The 21,753-nt window shown below is 35.3% G+C and overlaps 1 long non-coding RNA gene across 1 annotated transcript; it reads right to left on the reverse strand.

Moving 5' to 3' along the window:
• Window positions 1-15,639: 15,639 nt before the first annotated feature.
• LOC118766746 lies at window positions 15,640-21,048 on the reverse strand. The gene is made up of 3 exons (XR_005002653.1): window positions 21,016-21,048; window positions 16,357-16,452; window positions 15,640-15,661 (listed from the first exon to the last, which is right to left on the reverse strand). It is a non-coding gene; the product is annotated as an uncharacterized LOC118766746 (long non-coding RNA).
• Window positions 21,049-21,753: the final 705 nt, after the last annotated feature.

Consider the following 21,753-nt stretch of genomic DNA (forward strand, 5'->3'; position numbering starts at 1 on the left):
TTTAGAATTCAAAGAAAATTGTCGTAGAGAGTTACGACATAAAATTTATATTAACTAATTCTTCCATACTAAACTACCAGAGTTTTACACAACGATTCAAAATAGTCTTGTTGGATTTAAGTAATAGAGATGGCATAAAATAGGCAATAACTCAAGAGAGTGAGTGTCGTGGAAATGAGTGACAACCAACGAACACTGAGGGTGAGTGTCGTGGAGTCTAGTAACAACCAACGATCCCTGATTAATTTTGATCTCACTGGACAAGGGATAGGCATAGTTCAGAAGATTTAGGTCATGTTAATATTCACCCATTTTATATATATACGCCATTTGGTCTCAACTCTCCCCCCTCCTCATCTAACCCCCCTCTCCCCCTCCTCATCTAACCTCCCCCCGACCCCTCCTTCTCTTCAGGCCTTCATCCTTCCCTACTCCTCTTCCCTTCTTCCCTCTTCCCCTTCCCTCTTTCTCTCTGCTCCCTCACTCCCCTTCTCTCTCTCTCCCCCTCTCCCTCTATCCTCCCTCCTCATCTCCCCTCCCCTCTTCTCCTCTCCTTCCTTCTCCCCTTCCACCTCCTCTTCTCCCCTTTCCTTCTCCCCTTTATTTCTCCCCCCGCCCCTCCCCTCCCCTCCCCCTCCCCCTCTTCCCTCATCTCCTCTCTCTACACTACACCATACGACTTTACACATCACATCATATATACATACACACGTCCAGACCTCTCATACGCACTAATACTCTCTCATACACACACACACACACTCTTCTCATACACACACACACTCTTATGTTGGAGCGAGGTCATTTAACCCTATTATCTCCCCTAATTTCGCTCTTGCGTCTCACGTTTGATCTTTGACTTCTGGCCGAAATCAGATCGCCATGTTGATTCGCTAGCCTCTGCACGCATATTTTTTTTCTCTCCTTCTTTCTGTGTTTTTTCTCTGTGTATCTTTCTGTTGAAGAGCGTAGGCTCGAAACGTTAAAGACTAGTTTTATTTATATTCCTGAGCGCCATACTAATACAATTGTTTGTTTGTATTCCACCTGCCTTCGTCTTTTGTTTATTTCCGTAAACCTGCCTTCGTCTTTTGTCTATTTTCATAAAGCTTCCCTATATATATATGTATATATATATAAGCATGTATGTATGCATATGTATGTATGTGTGTATGTGTGTATGTATGAATGTATGTATACATACATATATGTATATTCATTTTAATATATATGTATACTCATGTGTATATATATGTGCATACATATAAAAACACACATACACATATACATACATACATACATACATACATACATGTATAATTGCATAAGTTGGAGTAACAAGAAGGAATACGAAGGATCATTTATTTGTAAACTCTAAAATTGATTCCACGCACCGCAGTCTTTCATTTTGGCAGGAATTTGGTTATGCAAACGTCTCTCTTCATTGAGAATTCTTGTTGTGTCAACGGGTCATCTGCATGTAGCATTATTAAGATATGGCCACATGACGATTGTTCCTTGTGGTACTCAGTGGTGAATAAAAAATTGATTAATTGGTATAAACTGGTATTAATAAAGGAGTATTGAGGCAAAGGAACATGTTAATTATATATAAAGAAAATTATAATCTAAGCAGGTTTTTTTATACGTAATGAATATACCAGTATAGTATGAATTTATAGAGATACAAAAAATAGATTAATTTTATAAATAAAGGCTAATTATAATATAATTAAGAAATACAATAAAATGATCAAGTAGGGCAAAACACCATAGAAAAGGAAATAAAATAGCTTAATTACTAAAACTTATGGTAATGTATATGTAGCTTATTAACACCAATAGAGAAGATTTTTAGAAAAAAGTATAATAATTCAAAATATATTAGACTAAAATTTATATATTTACTTATTTAGGTAATATCAATAAAAGTCTGATGTTTGATGTCACCTAAAAGAATATTTAAGTTATGAAACAATCATATTTTACGCTAATCTTTTTTTCTAAATAAAGGGTTATATCATAGATTTAAGAAGTTAATATTGTTACTTCCTTCATGATATTTATAGTTTCTTAGTTGTACTTGTTTAGAAGGGTTATTTATATAAAGGCCCTTGTAAATACTAAGATCAGGAAAATAGAGCCATTTAAGAAAGAGATAAATCAAGTAATTTCTAAAGATCTTTTCAAACAATATTGTCTTATTGTATAAAGTTAAAATTTAGGGTAATCAAGAAGATTATTAAGAATGAAATTTTAATATAAGGATAAAACTTCTTTGAATATTTGGAGTACCTTAACTCCTCGAGTATAGTCCGCCTTTGAGTATAAAACGCAGGGGATTTGGGAGGGGGTGCTGTACCTCTGAAAAACCTAAACCTTGTGTATAATATGCACTCCTTCTCTAACTTGAGTCAAGGAGGTCTATATAACATCCTTGGTTTGTAAACATGTATACGGTAATGTCTTTTATTATTATTGTATATATAACATTGTGCGAACGTGTAGCTTTTTTTGTGCATTTTGTTTGCAGAAAATAAAGAAATAACAGTAATAACGTTTAATAAATGTTGCTTACTGCAAGTTATGGATGATTCTTTTATGACTTCATTGCTTTCAGGTTTAGCTTAAGGTATTTTCACGCCCGACATCACAAAATGCGTCTGAATAAACATAGCCAGACAGCAAATAGAGACTCGGACATAGCTTAGAAAATAGTTTTCATTTTTAACCTCGTATACAGTACGCACTAGGTATTTTGACCTTTAAATTTTAGGAAAAAAAATGCGGATATACTCGAGGATTTACGTTATATACCAAAGGTTTACCAAAATAGAGAGAGTAAAAGAAAATTGCATTACTTTTGATTATCCTTGTTGCATAATTTGATTTTAATCACCTTACTTTGAAATTGTATAGATAATACCGTAATAAATTCTGGTCCCTCAACTTAAGTACCATATTCATCTGAACTCATATATATATAAAGTGTGTTCTTGTAGGGTCTCAGGCGCGATGGCTAAACTCTTAAAAAATAAAAGCTTATATTAATAATACAATAAAACATTTACTTACAAATAATTTGAAGATAATTCCTCCTCAACATTCTTTCTGTTTTCTAGGTAGAAATAGCTGTCAAGAGCGAGATGTTACTTGTTTGAATTTATCCTCTTAATGAAGGATAATCGTTATATGAACTTCGTATCGATTTATCACTATTAGGTGGCATTGTATTCCACAACTGAAGTGTTTGTATCTATTCAATACACTTTATAAAGATACTCCGGGTGAAAAGGTATTGACTTAACGATTGAGATGGCATAAGATCACCAGATGATACATACATACATGCATACATATATATATATATATATATATATATATATATAGATCAATAAATGGTGGGGTTGTGTTGACCGCACGTGGAGAAATGATAAGTAAGGAAAAATTTATAAAAAAAAACAGAATGCTCAAATGAAAGAAAATTTTAATAAAATGAGAAAATGATAAAATATATAAATATATATTTATTCAACCGGTTTTCGTCATTGTATGACTTGTCAAGAATATTTATGTTTTAAGAAGTTATTTTAAAAATTAGAAATGGGAAAAAAAGAAAATTGCATTGTTTTTTGTAAAAGAATAATGATAAAAATGTACAAAAATTAAAAAATAAGTTCTCCGATACATTGTGAGTTCGTTGTGTATCTTGAGTTTTATGGTTGTTTACCAAAAAATTACCTTGAGGTGTTAAGATCCAAAGGGATTAAGAGCATGTGATGTGTTGTGTTGTTAAATTCAGCATGTTGCAGGACAGGAAGTAGTAGTAATTGTGATCCTGGTTCTTCAGTTCCTGTGTTGTGGGTAAGGGGAGACAACTCTTTTGAGTTCTTCAATAAAACCCAAATTATAAAACTATCATTTTAGCTTCATTTGCATTATCTTTTTTATATAATTGCTTGTTAACTTAACTTTCAGATTTTAACACTTTATTTATATTATTTTCTAATAATATAAATCTGCATAGACAATTGCATTTCAAATTGTCATATCATTTATAATAAAAATGATAGTAATAACAACAATAGTAAAAATGATATTTAAAGAATATAAGTTTTAGCTTGAAGTGATGAATGCATGGTATCTTTATATATTTGTGTTAGTCCATCCATGAAGAGTGAGGTAGAGAAAGGAAGTTTGATCAACGAGGAGTTTGCATATTAAGTTGTGTTTGGAATTTTTCAATAAAGAGATTCTCCTTGTTAATTCTCTCCTGTGTGGTGATCCCGTCTTTACATTGGTAGAAGGGGAATATATAGAATTTGGGGTTTAAGTCTTTAGCACATGAGTCTAAGTGGTCACTCAGTGGAATTTGTCGGTATTCCGGAAGGTTTATTTGTTCTTTATGCACCGTTACTCGTTTACGTAACGGGAGACTCGTTTGTCCAACATAATTATGTTGGCAACCAGCGCATGTGAGAACGTAGATAAGGTTCTCGGAGGAACAGGAGAAGTTAGTCTTGATTTTAAACTTCGTACCTTGTTTGAAGGTAAATTCAGAGCCTTCAAGTAGAAAGGGGCAGGTACCACAGTTTGAGCGTGCACATTTTTTTACTGTTGGGGGTGGATGTGGTGTGTGAAGTTTGGCATTTGTCAAGAGTTTTTTTAAAGATTTGTGTTGCCTTTTGCATTTGAGGATTTTGTGTGTATTTATAATGTTTTTCATTTTTGGGTCTGTTGACAGTAGACTGAGGTTTTGTATGATTGTGGTGTATGCTTCGATATTTTTGGGGTTGTGGGTGGAAATGTATGGAAGTATTTTGAGGTTGTGTGTGGTGTTAGGTTGGGTGGTTTTCAGTGTAGTGTTGTCTAGTTCTTTGGCGCGTTTTATTCCATACTCTATAAGGGTGGAGGGATATTGACGTTGTAATAGTGTTTTTTTGAGGTCTTGAAGGCGTATTTCTCGTGTTTTTGGATCCGAGACAATGGTGCATACCCTTTTAGCTAAATTGAAAGGGATATTTGTCTTGGTGTGTTTTGGGTGGCATGAACTAAAGAGGAGGTATTGTTGTGAGTCTGTAGGTTTGTGGTAGATGTCTGTTATGATTTGGTTCTTAGGTGTTTTTATAATTAGGAGATCAAGGAATGGGAGATGATGTTTGCTTAATTCCATAGTGAATTGGATGTTGGGATGTATGTTGTTTAGTATGGTTTTGAATTCCAGGAGTTTTTCATAAGGTTCTTTCCATATGATGAAACAATCATCTATATATATATATATATATATATATATATATATATATATATATATATATATATATATATATATATATATATATGTATATAAATATATATATATATAAATGAAAGAATGGAGTCAAACGACGATTTAACAAAATTCTTTTATTCTCGACATATGTTCTCTGACGTGAATTTGCTACCCGGGTATCGGTTAACCGAATTATCCATACTAGGATAATTCATTCAACTACTTATATATATATATATATATATATATATATATATATATATATATATATATATATAGATATATACATATGTGTGGTTGTCTGTGTATGTGTGTGTGCTTTTGCATGTGTATGCGTAAGCATGTTTATACTACTACACAAAAATACCAGCAACTTTATCAAAAACTATGAAAGCAACCATTGATAAATTTCGTATCTAAAGACTTTGGCGTTTTTCATTTTTTTAAATTCCAATAATTCTTAAATGTGACATTTCCCGCTGTGAGTTGAAACTAAAGGGTCGCACTCATTTATAAAGTATATTTCCACTTGTGTTATTAAAACGATGACAGCTATTTCATGCCAACTCATATCGCACAATATCAGCTGTTTTAAGATCGTCAAAAAATACGAGCTCCTTCAACATGTAACAATAACAATCTCAGATAAACTATTTCTTTTTGCTTTGGATTTGGAAACTAAAGTCTTGAAATAATTCTCTCTTCTCATCTCTCGTGTAGTTTCCAAACAGTCATCCCTTTGTCACACACATAATGATAAGGAATATCAATATGCAACCGGCGTCTTGTATTTACTAAGGACAAACCATGATGGTAGAGGCGTGTTACAACGGGCAGCTCTTCTCTCTCTCTAACGCGTCTTTCTCATTACTTTCTCTGTAAAAGACAGATTCTTGCTGTTGCACTGGCAGCGAGTATAACAGTATGGGATCTGTTATATATTTTCATCATGTACAACTTCAACGTCCATCTTCCTTTTACTTATATTAAAATTAATGTTTTTGTAGCATTTATAGAGTTACTTGAATATGTATTTCATTGACTTGGTAGTCGGACATATTTGCATATTTACATGCGCTTTGAAAGTACGACATTGGTCCTTTCTATTGAGGACTAGACACCTATTATGAACTTTAATAACTTGCATTGTCCCATCTTGGCGTCACCTGTAGCATGGATAACCATTGCCATTGGCTCTTGTTTCTTCAAGAAATTCGCTAGGAATCTTCTTTGACATTGTCTGTTCACCATGCAACATCCTCTCAGGTGTCTTTCACTCTCAGGTCCATGCTTCATGCGTGTTGTTTTAGAATATCATGAAACGAATGCTCAGTTTCTACGACAGAAACGTCGCTGCTGCAAACAATCTGATCTATTTGCAACGAGTCATCTGCATGTAATATTATTTTATATACTTGTGTTCGATATATAATTTAACAACTTCTCGCTACTATTACTATTACCTGAGATTCAACGCTCTTAATCACAGCTCACAGTGAACTGCTTACCAACTTGAACTGCCAATCGCTCACAGTTCTTTATTTTATAACAATGAGTCAGACCACCTTCAGTTACATGGTAGGTGGTCAGAATCTTTCCATAACATCTTCTCTTTTAAGAATTAGTCTCCCTCACCTCTCTCCGACCAGTAATAACATTTTTCCAATTTGTTTAATCATTACACCATCTTCCCAGTTTTCTTTACCATATCTATAGGTTTTAAGTAAAACTTTGTCACCAAAGTAGAAGAATTTTGAAGTAATTTTGTTGTTCGCCTTTGTTTTTAATTTTCACTCGGTATCAACTTATCAAAGACGGATGTGACCTTTCTAGCAAACATCGGTTCTGCGGGTGACATTTCCGGTGGTATATTTGGATCAACTATTAATCGGTTCATTCAAATAAGGCCGTATTAATCTAATTTTTTCGAGTACATATCTTACGTGTTCTACGTGTTGATCCCTGGAATCGTTTTTTATAGGATTATATTATCCAGGTATGGAGGTAAAAATTCACAGTCCGCTAATATTGCATCCAAAATCTGTCGAAAAATTGCTGTCGTGACTTTTAAGCCAAATTGTAACCTGTTGTATTTATACAGTCTTTCCTGTGTGTTAATTGTTATGTATTTAGAGCATTCATCGTCTACTCTAATTTGTAGGTACGCGTCAGAAAGATCCAATTTAGAAAACATCTTGACACCGTTTAATTAAAAAAAAAAAGAATTTTAGTTCGTCTGACGACTTATTGTGCTAGGGGAAAATACCACTCACAATCTTGGAGATAAGATCTGTAAGAAGGTCCCATAAGCTATCCAACCACGCCATATAACCAGCAAATTCAGTCCCAAACACTCGTGCTCTTAAAATGAAAATATCGTTCTTGAATAATAGGTTTAAGATTAAGTAAAAACATGACAAAAATAAACCAAATGGTTGTATCAAAACTGCACGTTTGAATGAGGAAACTTCTGTAAAGATGTCCGACTCGCGAGATTTGGCAAACATATTTTCTACATAACACTCTTTACCATCTTCTAAAATAAAACACATTGGATAACATTATTTGAAATATATATTATGTTCTAAAAAAGAAGAAAGATTTTAGAAGCTTGTTTTGAAAAAGAATGCAAACAAAATAAAGATAATATTTGGTTTGACACTTGCAGGCAACAATAGAAACTAACCCGAAAGGTCAACCGACCATCTCTAAGCATTTGAATTTTCGAATTGAGATTTTGATAAAAAGATAGGAAAATCGAAAGTGTTGGCATTGACAACTTTCAAAATATTTGGTGTTTTCATTTGACGTAATGCACAGAGAAATCAGGCCGGCATTCAACAGTTTCGAACAATCTAGACCAAGTTCTTAGCTTCTTATAAGAAGTAGAATAATGATCCGAAACAAAAGATTAATAGACGACTCATCAACATTCATTACATACTACATAAAATATCCGATATCCAACGACCATATATTCACGAATGAGAGTTTAGTTTAGGAATATTGATTATTAGGTATTATGTAGGTCAAAGTTAGTTAATTGAAAGCCTTGTAACTAACAACACTGTTGATCATAAAATCTCTATGAAGTGAATAATAAATAACCTTCCTAATTGATTAATATCATCAATTAATCAATGAATATCTGTTAATTGCAAGAAAAAAACACAGAGTCAATATCTGTTAATTGCAAATACAAAGACAGAGTCAATCCTGGGTTTATACCATACCATTGTAAAAGAATATATTGAACAAAGGATGTTTAACATTATTGATATCGCCTAAGTGTATCTCGGAGTTGTAAACAAGGTAACACCAGAACAGGATACTTCGAAACAGGTGAACACTCTTTAACATATTGTAGTAATAAGGTGACGATCTGGCAGAGTCGGTAGTGTGATGGACAAAATACTTCGCGGCATTTCGTTCGTCTCTACGTTCTGAGTTCAAATTCCACCAAGGTCGACTTCGGCATTTATCGTTTTTGTGAATCGATAAATTAAGTTCCAGTTGAACACGGGGGTTCATGTAGTCGATTTACCTCCTCCTCCTCCGAAATTTCTGGGATTGTGCCACAATTCGAAACCAATATACCTTAGTGACAATGGCAGCGAATGGATAGAAAACGATGAGTTAATGCCCGTTATCACATTCCTCTACGTCTGCATTTCAAATTTGGTCGAACTCGATTTTATCATTTATCCCAGCAGAGTCGGTAAAATAAGAATCAGTCATACAGTTCAAACGGCTGTTGCCAGTTCATGCATGCATGCATGCATGCATGCATGCATGCATGTATGTATGTATGTATGTATGTATGTATGTATGTATGTATGTATGTATGTATGTATGTATGTATGTATGTGTGTATGTATGTATGTATGTATGTATGTATGTATGTATGTATGCATGTATGTATGTATGCATGTATGTATGTATGTATGTATGTATGTATGTATGTATGTATGTATGTATGTATGCTTGTATGTATGTATGTATGTATGCATGTATGTATGCATGTATGAATGAATGTATGTATGTATATATGTATGTAGGTACGTATGTGTGTATGTATGTCCTTTCTGTATTTAATCATTTAAATTCATCCCCTGAAAAAGGAACTTGTTTCTAACAAATAGACAAAGCTCCATGTTGGAATGTAGATAACGAAAGCAATGCCACATTTTAAACCTGAGAAAATCTTGTATAGTTTTGCTGTTCCGTTTATAGATTGTATTTGTAAAGTGTCAATCAATCTGTTGGTTTCTTTTTCTGAAAATCTAAGCTTATCCAGACTGACAGATAAGTATTTATTTTCGAAAATCAAGTGCTCCCGTTATTATTGGGATAAATGTACATTTGTAATCCGGATATACAAGTTGGGGGTTTCGGAGCAGTTGTCCATAGTTATCTTCTTTCTCTTTAATTTTCAAAGAGATATTCACATCAACAGGACGGCTGACCTCTACCTAACGGAGACCACCTCTACCTACAATGAAAACAAGGCGGCAGAGACTTAACATCGATCCAGACCGACTTTGAATGTCGTATTAAAATCCCTTCAGCAAGATCTTTTAACCACCAAATATTGAAGTGCATCACTTGGCCACATTTGCATACACGAGGCAGATAACACTCTTTGTCTGATAATCTAGAATATATGTCCAAAATGTCGCACGACTCTACAGCAACATGTCATCAAATGAAAGGATGAGCGTATATCAGCAGAAGATCATGCATGGATATGTTAGCAGAAAGCTTCGGGATGATAGTAACATTGATCATAATAGCAATCAGCCATGGACCAACGACCGGACTACAAACTCACACTGACCGCTATGCTTTTGCAATCCAAGAATAGGAAGTATCAAACAAATGCTTGATGCAAAAAAGGCTCAAAGACGCGGATAAAATACCAAACTATGATAACCGATGCAGACTTTCTGAAGTTAACACCATGCTGTCACCCACATCATAAGCAGTTGTTCGAAGATGTCATCGCGGTATTACCAACCGATGTGATATGATGTGATTAAGACACTGTATAACAAGATCCGTCGGAAGGATAACCATGACACCAAAGAAATAATAATCCACAGTTTGGTAGAGGCCATAGTCACTCATAATAAGAAGGAGTTCTGATGAAATGTCCCGGTGAAAACCTCAATAAAATTTAAGCATAATCGGACTGACATAGTCATTTGGGATGGAAAAGAGAAACTGTATAAAGTTGTGGAAATTAGCTGTTCAGCGGATGTTAACATAAATATCTGCGAAAAAAGAATAACTACGCTGAATTATTGAGAAATATACTGTTACTCTATCCCGATTACAAGTTCAGATTTATATCCCTAATTATTGCGGTACCAGAATATATAAAGCACGTTGCCCAAGCGTCAGTCATGAGAAAGTCGAAACAGAAAGATGTGGCATATGCTACAGCTGTTTCGCTACTGACTATTGTTTGAGGCTTGCCCTAGTTTTATAGGCGAGTTCATGACTGAAAATAGTATACGTTCTGAATCGGATTTGATTGATAGAGGATAGTCACATGACTGGTCTTAGAAACGGATATATGTATATCTTAGAATGTTTTTTAGGTTCCCCGCTGCGTGTGTGCGTTGGGATCAAGTGACATGTTTGGCACCGTAAGTTAAGGCTGATGCGGTTGATTGAATATGTCCAAATGATCAATGCTTTGAATGTTTTCTGTCAAGTGTTTGAAAAGAATGAACACGTGATTAAGTTTCTACATTTCCTGCTACGTCCGTGCGTTAGTGTCACGCGACATTATATTTTGTACAAAATGTTTCTCTATATTATGGCATCAGTAATCTAAGAATTACTAGCTTCAGACTTGTCTAATTCTTAAAATTTACATTAATTTTGCATGAAATAATAGTCATTTCGAAAATTAAACTGCTCTAAGGCCTTCTACACCGAGTATTTGAGAATATTATCTGTGAAGAACTCTTTGGATATTGAGTAACTTCTGAATTTAATGCACCGGTCCAGACGCGTTTTCCACTATTCGAAGCAGTCCTGCAATTCGTGATGTCTTTTATCGCCTCCGTCGTCTTTTTTTCTTCAAATCCTTCACATTTGCAAAACATTTTTCTTTTAGGACTTTTTTCTTTCGGGGCAACAAAAAATTATTACAGGGAGCAAGACCGGGTGAATATGGAGGGTAGGTAAACGAGGTCATGTCATTTTTGGTCAAAAACTGTCTCACACTGAAGGCGGTGTACGAAATTTCTTTGTCGTGATGAAACCACCACACTCCACTCTGCCACTGGTCGGGACGTTTTCGTCTCGCCGTGTCTCGCAAATACCTCGGAACTGCCAAGCAAAATGTCTGGTGAACAGTGTGACCAGGAGGAACAAATACTGTACGGACAATTCATTTCGCATAAATGAAACAAATCAGCATCGTCTTGAAGTTGGCCTTCACTTGACGCACTTGACTTGTAGGGCGTGGTGATATTTAATGCTTCCATTGACTTGAGTGCCCTATCGTTTCCGGGTTGTAGATATAGCACCAGCCTTCGTCGCTAGTGATGGCCTTCTTAAAAAAAATTTTGGATCAACTTCCAACTGTTCTTTCACTTTACGACACGCACTTAGTCACGACTGATTTTGATCTTCCGTGAGCAAGTGAGTCACAGATTTTGCTGCAACTCTTTCATTCACAATTCCTCGCTAAAAACTCATTGGCAGAAACTCCAGAACACATCAGTTGTATCAACACGTTCATCAATTGTTCGGCAACGGTCTTCCAAGACCAGTTCACGAATTTTCGTGATGTTTTCATTCGTTCAGGAGGTCGACGGTGGCCAAGAGGTTGGTCTTCATGCGAAAAGTGACCGTTCCAAAAGCGTGAAATCCTACTCGTAAAATTGTGTTTTGCTCATTGCAGCATCCTTGTAAGCTGTTCGAAGCATGGCAACTGTTCCGGCCGCTGGTTTCCCCCAGCAAAAAACAGAATGTCTAGGAAGCACGCTGTCCCCTCGTTTCATCCATCGCAATAATCGACGAACAAGGGAGAAATACTGCAAGACAAAGACGCACCACGTGACAGTACGACTCTTGACAATGGCGCCAGTCGACAGGCGGATGCCCGAGGGGCGCATCAAGTGGTTTCTAGCCGTAGAAGCCTAACCTATAGCGGGTATGTCCCACAGACAACGTTCCTTTTACTTTTGGGTACCCTTTGTATTGATGTTCACAAATAGTTATGATGGTGCCACTGTCATGAGCGGAGGAATCGCTGGTGTTCAAGCGAAATTGCTTGTCGCAGCCCCATCTGCAACTTGTGTCAGCTTCCACCAACTGAACCTAGATGTAGATAACTTCTTAACAAAAATGTAAAGGCTATCGGGGAATTTCTAGTCATACAAAAGCAACTTTAACTGTTTATGGATCGATTCAGACTGCCTCAGTACAACAAGTGCTTACAGGAAGAAAAACGAGGACAACCAGCAGAGAAGAAAATCTTCTCCTATACACGATGGGTCTGTCAGCAGGGACCGTGCTATGTTGTTCATTATGAGCTTTACTTCATTATGGATATCCTACCTCATTTCAGTGAGGTTATCAAGTCATGGGAGAGGCAAATTAAAGACAAGTGCTTCTATTACGATTGTCTATGAAAGTTTGCGCTTTCGTCTCCTCTAAACAAGTTTTAATACGAATCAAGTCTTTAGCAAAAATATTACAAATCTTCACTGCTGTGACTACAGTAACGGGAATGATATCCAGTTAAACATCTTCATGTCAAACGAAAAGAAAGTTTTGTAGCCTCCGATTAAGTAACACATCAGTGAAGTTATTAAGATCAACCCACTGACTCGGTAGATACCTAATCTACGGGGAAAATCTCCACAGCAGGCGTGTCTCATCGGTCAGTGAGAATGTTTAAAGTCGGCTGAAAATTAATAGAGCACCTTTCATCAATTTACACCTTGAGACCGTCATCCCTATATTGAACCAGAGTTGCTTAGAGTTCCGACACCAATTTTCGGCATAAAATGGTGATATCATGATAAACCTCTCTTATCTCAATCCGTAAATGCTCCAGTTTCTGAACATTGTTTGTCTCAAATTCATAGCAGATACATTTCAACTAAATTTAGAGGCCCTGGTGTGGTCTGAATGCCACTCTGCAAAGCGACGCATCGGGTGGAAGTGACACATCTTGATCAATTTCACCTATTTACTTGAGATTTTGAATCTCTCTACGGATTCCTCGATTGAACTGATCGAACTGCTGCAAGAAGACGTAACACTGCCTGTAAGCACACGGCAGTCTATGAATGAATACTTTCTCAATCTGTAGAGGATAAAGTCTTATCAGGCGAGATCCGTGGTAGACAATAAACCGGACAATTTATGCCCAAGTATAATGAATAAATGGTGTGATGAAAATCTGAATTTTAAAGACATCTTCCTTCGTTTTGCGACACAACAACGAAAAGAGAATCACTTTCGAGGAGTTCGTATTTTCATGACTTATATTAGACGGTGCCAACGTTTTATTTATTTGTGATTTTCAATCATTTTGAGAAGTTGACTTCAAATTTCATATATTAAATCAAAACTCAAATTATTAGTTATCTAAAATTGTTGGCCGTGCTTTTTAAAAGCTAATGCTGACTGGGCTACAACACAGCGATTGGGTCTCCACTGCTCCAGAACTTTAATCGCCTGAAATGCAATCCCTGATCCAATTTTCCCAACAGATGTCAACACACAAATCTTCAAACTAAGCATTAACCGTATCGATCTCACCAATCCATAAAGACTTGCAAACGCATTGTCCACCGCCACCTCTCCTTTTCAATAAACTATAAACAAAGAATCCAATATTAATCTAAAACTAAACAAATGAAAACAAAAGGAACATTTTACGACATGTATGGTCAGCATTGCAATTTATGTTTTTCACAGCAAAAAACTATTTTAACTTTTCGATAACCTGAAAGAAATCGTGGGGCTTCTGAGTTTACGATCAAATTTCTATTAGATTTCGTTTTCCGTATAATTGATTTCGTATTTTGGTTTAACCTATTCTTCGTTTAACCTGTACTTATAAGTTGCTGAAACACAAAATTTCGTCCAAAGAGAAAAAGAAAAGATTCTTATTTTAATTTCGCTTTATAATCCTTAATAAAAGCAGTTTAGATCAGCCGGCTTAAATAGTTTCCGAGAGACCAGAGCTAAAACTCAAATTAGCAATCATGTTCTAAGAGAAGACTAATTTAGAACGAAAATCGTTAGCAATTAAAATTAATCAACAAAAGAAATAACTTAATTAAATTGATTTTGTTCACAAAGAAACACACATTTTATCTTATATAATTATTATTAGCAAACGTGATCCGTTGAAGATTTGCTCACAATTTATGGAGAAGTAATGTTTGGGTGAATTCCATTAAAGTTCAGATCAGTTTCTTTAGTAGGCACTTAGTGTTAGTATATGAAAAGGCGGTACATGTAGAAGATATCAAACATAAACGGGAACAATCCAGAACCGAGTGAGCATACATTTGGGCCTTGGTAATAAGATTGTGATATGGATTTTGTTTGAAGGAATAATTTGAATAAGCTGTCAAATCATTAATTACTTTTTCTGCAATAGAAAAAAAAAGCAAGAGAAAGCACAAGAAATATAACAACATAAATGAAATTATTGCTCTTCATTGAAAGGTACAAGGGAAACGAATGGATATGGACTATTGATTCGATAGATCGATTTTATTAATGTTCCGTTTGGACATCTTTAGAGTAGTGCGAGTATGGAGTTAGATCCTGAGTGTTGTAAAATCTAGAAAGGAAGGATTGGGGATAATAATTGATGCGGGATGTGATCAGATTGGTGTAATAGCATGTATGACGGGAGAAGGGGCATGTGGCTGAGTATCTCGGGGAGAGGAATTATAAATTTACTGTAAATATATTTAACTAAGAATTAGGACTCTAAGTAGAAGAAATAATGCGATGAAGAAGAGAGCGACATTAATTTCTCTTATTTTTTCGACAAGAAATGGAGACAGAAGATCAATGAATTAAAAATGAGAAACAAGAAAAAGGAAAAAGGACACAAAAAAATAAGCAAAATAGGTTAGCAAACGTGATCCGTTGAAGTCTTGCTCACAATTCATGGACAAGTAAGTAATTTTGGGGTGAATTCAATTAAAGTTCAGCTCAGTTTCTTTAGTAGGCACTTAGTGTTAGTATATGAAAAGGCAGTACATGTAGAAGATATCATACATAAACGGGAACAATCCAGAACCGAGTGAGCATCCATTTGGGCCTCTGTTATAAGGTAGAGATTTGGATTTTGTTTGAAGGAAAATGTTGAATAAGCTGTCAAATCATTAGTTTCTTTTTCTGCAATAGAAAAAAAAATGGAAAGAGGAAACACAATAAATATAAGAGCATAAATTAAATTATTGCTCTAATCTGACAAAGTACAAAGGAAACGAATAGATAGGGCCTATTGATTCGATAGATCGATTGTATTCATGTTCCGTTTAGACATCTTTAGGTTAGTGTGAGTAGGGAGTGAGTACCTGAATGTTGTATAATCTAGAAAGGAAGGACTGGGATTAATAATTGATGCGGGATGTGATCTGGTTGCTGTAATAGCATGTATGACGGGAGAATGAGAAGGGGTATGTTGATGGGTATCTCGGAGGGAGAATGGTTCTCGTATTACCGGCGAGATGTATTGAGGTATTTCTTTGCAGATTAGTAAGGAAGCGTGTTGAGAATTTTAATGACAACGGAGATTAATATTAATCCATCTGCCAGATTTTAAATGTATTTGTTGGTTGTTTTACAACATCCTTTTGAATGAATATTAATCATTAATTTACTGTTAATATATTTAATTAAGAATTAAGTTTCTAAGTAGAAATACTCATTTGATGTAGGAGAATGCGATATTTATTTATTTTTTTAATTTTTGTGGCAAGAACTAGAGATCAATGAATGTGGCAAGAACTAGAGATCAAGTTAATAAAGATTAGAAATCAGAAACAGAAACGAAAAACACAAAAAAATGAACAAAAAGAGGGTCTTACTGTCAAGGAAATAATAAGAGTCGAAAAATATTATACCACATCCCACAGAGTTAATCTTGTCCAGTGTATTTGACTGTTTGAAATCGTTCCAAAGTTCTGAAATGGAATAAAAATTGTTTCTTATTCTTCTGATGGTCTTAATATCTTTCGTGATTTCTTTAATATTAATCAAGAAATCCTAATCTCCTTAATACAATCGACTTCCCTATTTATATAAGACGATTTTATACAAGAAATCATTACTTCTTTAATATATGTTGAGTTTTATTTACTCTCAGTTATTTCTAGTAATAACACAAGGCCTCAGATATGAAGGGACAGACGTTTATAAAGATCCTAGATACTTTCGAAATGTACTTCAAACATGTCTTTATATGTATAACAGTATAATTGTAAATGGAAAGGCGTTACAGGCACGATGTAGCAAGTTGTTTGTAACACATAGAGATGTGACAAGTTGGCGAAAGACTGTGCATTGTTTAGATAACACTTCTGGATGCACTGCAAAGAACTACTGAAAGGTATTTCACACTTACTGTAGATTTTACTTACGCGGTTCTGCAACTGCGACGAGTGGGAAGTAGACACAAAATTTAGTTAGTTTTGATGGATAATCTATTACCATGGTAGTTGTTAATAGTGAACCCTAACTTGAGGGGGATAAATGGGGCAAAGCTCGCGGGAATGTGCCATAGTTAACTGTTTGGAAGTTGCAGAGGAAAGATAATATTTTTCTCTTGGTATCTCGAATTTATTGCAGTGCTAAAGGGAAGTCAGACCATTGACAATAGAACGAAATGGGTTAACAAGATTAAACCCTGTCTCATCTAAAATGGTGGCGAAGTAAATAGGTAAAACGAATGAAATATAAACACAAATGGCGAGAACAATATAAACAAGCGTGAAGACCGAGGTTTTGATTCTTGGTAAGGAGTCCGGTGTATATGTCTTACAAATATAATTAGTCCGCATTAGAGTAGGAAAAAATGATTTTTTTTCTGGAACAGCTCAGAGAAGCGTGTAGAATCGATCGGAATTAATTTTAATATGTTGTCTGCAATGCTAAAGCGGCGGACTAGCCGAATCGTTAGCACGCCGGACGAAATGCTTTTCGTATTGTCTATTTATATTTGTGAAGAGGTTCGTTAGTCCTTCTAAAATATCAAAATCAATAATAATGATAACAATAATAATAATGGTGATAATAATAATAATAATAATAATAATAATAATAATAATAATAATAATAATAATAATAATAATAATAAAGAGCGCTAGCCTTGACAGCGGCTGCACTGACCAGTCAGTAGCCGAAGACACACAAACACTAACACAACCCGGCAGAACAACTGAAATATAACTTTTGGTAATTGGAACATCTACCATCTCCTGTGAGTATTTTAAAATCTCACCACCACCCCATAAGGCTAGAAACTTACATATCTTTAATTTTCTCTGGGCGAACACACAAACGATCATCTTTAAAATCTTTAAAAAATCTTTAAAAATATTTAGAACTTCTGTGAATACTATCTCTCTCCTTTATCCCTGAATATTCAAAAATATAAACACCCTTTTTATTGCAAGAACGCTACAGTTTTCTCTGGCCGGACATACAAACGATCATCTTGAGAAAATTTAAAACTTTAATATCTACAATTTTCTATGAAAATTTTACCCTTCTTTTCACCCTGACTACTCAGTTATGTAAACGTACCTTTTATAGCAACAAATTAAACGAATGAAAAAAATTAAGGAGATAAGCACCTGCCAATATATACAAACTGCACAATTACCAAAACTATAAAACACAGAAAAACCTACAGAAAGCAAAGGAAAATTCAAAAATATCCACCCCACCAGCAAGCTACTCCTCTTTCTCCTACTATCGCCTCCAGCCCTCACATATTTATGATGATATCATGTACAAGACAAAAGTCGAAACTAAACAACATTTGATAATTCCACACAGTAGTAGGAGCAAAGATGGCATCTCAAGACGGTTACAATACCAGTGATTGTAGGAGCACTTGAACTGAAGATTTTTTAAGAATGATCCCTAGATTACCATTCATGTTGGAAATCAACAGATTGTATTAACCGACATGTCACACGTATTGAGAAGAGCAGAGTCGATGTGAATTTTCTTTCCTGTTTTTGCCCCTTATTTTCTTTGTTTACTTTTATATTTTACATCTTTTCCTTTTTCTCTGTTTTTCTTCTCCTTTTTTCCGTCACATGATTTTATAACCGAACAATATGGTGTGACTATTTTACAGGCCTACAAATATATACAGTGCAAAATATAACGTGTCTTCAATGGCAGAACAATGCAGAGTGGACTATAATAACTGTTATAAATTAATTACTCATAGTCTGATATAATAATATTTCGGAATATAAAAATTCCTTCTTCAGATATTGCTAGGAATTGATCGAGTTACTGCTGTAATCGGTTTTTCCCAACGGTTACTGGATTAATTTTTCGGAATCGTCTCTGCAGTGGCCTTACGAAGCCCCTGCTGGAATTCCTCATGAGAAGTGCGTGAGGGCGGCCCTGCCTCGAGCTCGGGTGTATCGGCATATCTGCAGCGCTGCTTCTAAGTTATGTATTGTACGTGTAGTTTTTTTTATAATACCTGAGCATGTTACCAGAAATGAACTTACACACATCCCGACGTTACTGGCTGAAAATATGCAGCATGTTGTTAATTTGGGGTTCTAGTCTGTCTATGAGGAAGATATCTTCATAGACAGACTAGAGCCCTAGTATGTCAGACGACTGAGGTTGGTGTTGCGCTCAAAATTGACTGGATAGAATAAAATCCAAGCAGTCGATACGTGAGCGATAGCATCACTTCGGTATGGAGTGGGAATTATAAAATGGCAAAGGAGAGAAATGAAGAATACCAAGACCAGAAAAATTTTGACAGTGCACAGAGCTTTCCCTCCTAAGAGTGATACTTGTCCCGAAGAAAGTGTGGGAGTGGCTTCATCAATTTCCAGTTGCCAGTACTGTAGCGAACAGAGAAAAACAGCCCAGAGTGGAATATACAAAAACAAAATGAAACACACAAAGGCAGGGATCATCGACACTGAAAATTGTTACATCAGTAAATATAAAATTGCTTTCCAAATGACTTCCTTTGCAGTCAACATCATCACTGTTGAGGGATTGAGGCAGTCCCTTAAAGGTGATGAATTCCCTTTCTCTAGGAAAGTCTGGTACCAAATCGTTTCACTCCACAACTCCTCAATAAAGAATCCCGGTTGCTGCTGGGTTTTGATGATAATTTAAAGAGACAGGGTCGTAAAGGTAATAGCGTCTCCCCAGGCATATAATCTGACTTGGTTCTTGGACTTCAAGACAGGTTCTATTAAAAGAATTGGCCTGTCCGCAGTTTGAAGCATACTTTTGTGTCTGTACACACTTCGCTGTTTCAAATTGTCTTTCAACGCAAGAAGCGAATGGAGAAAATTCCTGCCATCTGAATGCAATAAACATACAGTCGGTAAGAAAGCGACAAGAGTTTTTGAGATGAGTGAGTTCCCGGTGATTGCAAATGTGTGGTTGAGTTCGTGGGACTGTCGATGCATACACTCAATCGTGTGCATCTATTCACCTAAGAATCACAGATGGAATAGTTTGGGAATGTTTTACACATCTTCACTGTGCCACTAAAACATTGGAATTTGACAATCCGCGTCAGTTTTTCTTTAGCTCTTTCTCTGTGAAACCGAGTATTTATAGGTTTTTCTGCAAATGTGCAAAATTGTTGGTACATAATCTAATGCACTTCTGATGAAAGGTGCAAACGAGACTTTATGGTCAGGGTACAAGAACTGTAAGTTTGCCATAAATGTTCTATTTTCCTAAGACTTTTGATTGCACATTCACATCCTCTGGGCAGCTGACCCTTACAACAATGCATGAATTTTTCCCCTGTACCACAGAACAATATCAGGTCTGCTATATTTGTACCGAATTGATGTTTGTTTTTGCGGGGAGTTCCACCAGTATTCCTTGCTTTCAAAAGGTCTGATTACTTGCTGGTTCTAACATGGCTTCGATGTATACGTCCGAGCAGTCCTTCCTATGGGTAGCATCGTAAATAGTCTTTGCAACTATATCATGCCTCAGGGGCAGGTAGAATCTCGTAGGCATTTTGTCGCAACTACTGATGATGTGGGTGACATCTTCCACACTGGTATAGCAGAGCCAACATTTTCCATCGCAGCACGGAGGTTTGGTGCTATCTTTGTCCCTTTTATTCATCGATTATTTAGTAGTTATCTGTACGTATGAGTGTGTGCGTGCATGTATGTATGCATGTATGCGTGCATCTATATATGTATGCGAGTATGTATGCATTTATGTATGTATGTATGTATGTATGTATGTATGTATGTATGTATGTATGTATGTATGTATGTATCTATCTATCTATCTATCTATCTATCTATCTATCTAATTTGGTATTGAGTCCGTACCTTTATATGACATTGGACTTAGCCAATGATAGAGCCAAGTAAATCAAAGTCCTGGCCTCAATATAACAGTCTAACACATTTTGGAAGGTGGTGATTTAGTCTTGTCTAACTGCCTGTGTATAATTCCAACAAAATAAATAAATAAAAACAAGAAAATGACGCCCTTACCTCTGTTTATTTCGGTGTAAATGTAATTTTTGTAAAAATACAATTCAGCAGTTCTATGACCTATAGTTGACAAGTAGCATCTTTTGTAATTATAGCTATAGTCAAACGATTGGCAATTTGGCATTGCTTCGCAATGAAGCAGACATTGCGTGTAACTGTAGTCATTAAATCTACCCAAATCATTCTCTGAAGGTATACCAGCAAGGTCAATAAAATCAAAAGGACATCTTCCTGTAAGAAGAAGAAAATAAATAAATCACTGTTGTGTTTGTAGTTTTTCGTAATGTTGGTGGAACTGTTTCACGTTGTATAGTTTTATTATTTTTGAATAATGAGAAATAATAGATATATTTTCTACTCTTTAATAAATATCAATATTGTGATAATATTGTGATGATAAAAGTGAGGATAATAATAATAATAATAATGATAATAATAATAATAATAATAATAATAATAATAATAATAATAACAATAACAATAATAATAATGACAAACAGCTGGAAACACTATTAAAGACAGTTCATGGATTTACCAAAGAAATAGATATGAAATTTGGATTAGAAAAATGCGCCAAAGTAACCATGAAAAGAGGAAAACTAGTTAAGAGTAACAACATCACACTAGATAAAACCAATGAAATAAAAGAATTAGACCAAAGCCAAACTTACAAATACTTAGGAATCCATGAACTAGATAAGACACAACACACACAAATGAAAGAGAAAATAAAAAAAG

The sequence above is a fragment of the Octopus sinensis genome, linkage group LG17 (genome assembly GCF_006345805.1).
Source record: "Octopus sinensis linkage group LG17, ASM634580v1, whole genome shotgun sequence".
In the NCBI taxonomy this organism is placed as follows: Eukaryota; Metazoa; Mollusca; class Cephalopoda; order Octopoda; family Octopodidae; genus Octopus; species Octopus sinensis.